Consider the following 1,434-nt stretch of genomic DNA (forward strand, 5'->3'; position numbering starts at 1 on the left):
TTAATTATTTTGTAAATGAATTATTACGATTTTATGATTGTTTGATTGATTGAAAGTAACAATATGTATGGAATTACGTTAAAAATAATTTGGACAACGTATTGAAGATACTTAGAATTCTGCGAGTTTTCTATAAAACTTTGGCGTTCAATGTAAGATTCATTTTTTTTTTTTTTTCTCAAAACGAAATTATTCATTTACATTTTTTCGTAAAAGAATCCGCGTGGTTCGTAAAATTCACGAACTATACATTCGCGAACTTTCAATCAGATTGATCTCTTAAAAGTGCACGAATTTAATTGTATTTTAAATAAATTTTTACCATTTTATGATTGTTCGGTTGATTGACAATATGTATGGAATTACACTAAAAATGATAGTGCGAATTACAATTTTATGATTGTTACGGTTGATTGGCAATGATATGTATGGAATTACATTAAAAATGATAATGCGAAATTACGTTAAAAATAATTTTGACAACGTATTGGAGATACTTAGAATTCTTCGAGTTTTCTATAAAACTTTCGCGTTCGATGTAAGATTCATTTTTTTTTCAAAACGAAATTATTCATTTACATTTTCTCATAAAAGAATCCGCGTGGTTCGTAAAATTCATGAATAATAAATCCGCGAGCATTTAATCAGATTTAAAATCTTCGATCAATTAACGCGATACAGAGGTTTTTCGTCATCGAAAAACCACGTTCCTCCATTTACGCTGCACGAACTCTTCCTCGCCCGTTTTCGACGCCAGAGGCTGAATCTCGAATTAAGTAGACTTCATCGTATCAAATGAAACGTCGTTCGCCCTCCCCGCCTGTGTACTCCAATTTCTGCGCTTATTTCGCGTACGTTATAGTAACTTAAGATTTTTCAAAGCCCGCTGCGTAACCGCACCGGTACGTTTCGTTGGTTTTTTTTCACAGAGATCAAAGGATTCCACGAATATTTGAACGAATAACGAACAACGCGGCAAAGAAACAGAGAGAGAGAGAAAAAAGGGGGGGGAGAGGATATGGTTGTACGACTGTGCCGCGGAATCACGGCCAGATTTAAAATTCTGTATGATAATGGCGGTCGTCAGACAGGATCAGAGGGACTCTCATTTTCCAGACGGCTGGAGCATCGACGTGTACACACGCGAGGTTCAGTAATTTCCGAGCGCAATTACAGCACGATCAAACGGCCTCGAACGAAAAAAAGAAAAAAAAAAAAAATCCCATTTGCGCCTGGTCGTGCCGCGAGAGCTGAATATTTCGAAACAGCTGCGAGACACACTCTCTCGATTATATTCCATTGCCTGCCGGTCCATCAACGACGCTCGATTACGGTCTCGATGAACGGATTTCCATTCATTGATCAAGGACAAGGAGATTTGGTTCAGCTCTTTTTTTTCTCTCTCCCTTTTTTTTTTATCACGATGAAAATTGG

This window comes from Frieseomelitta varia, unplaced genomic scaffold (assembly GCF_011392965.1).
Source record: "Frieseomelitta varia isolate USP_RPSP 00005682 unplaced genomic scaffold, Fvar_1.2 scaffold_418, whole genome shotgun sequence".
Lineage (NCBI taxonomy): Eukaryota > Metazoa > Arthropoda > Insecta > Hymenoptera > Apidae > Frieseomelitta > Frieseomelitta varia.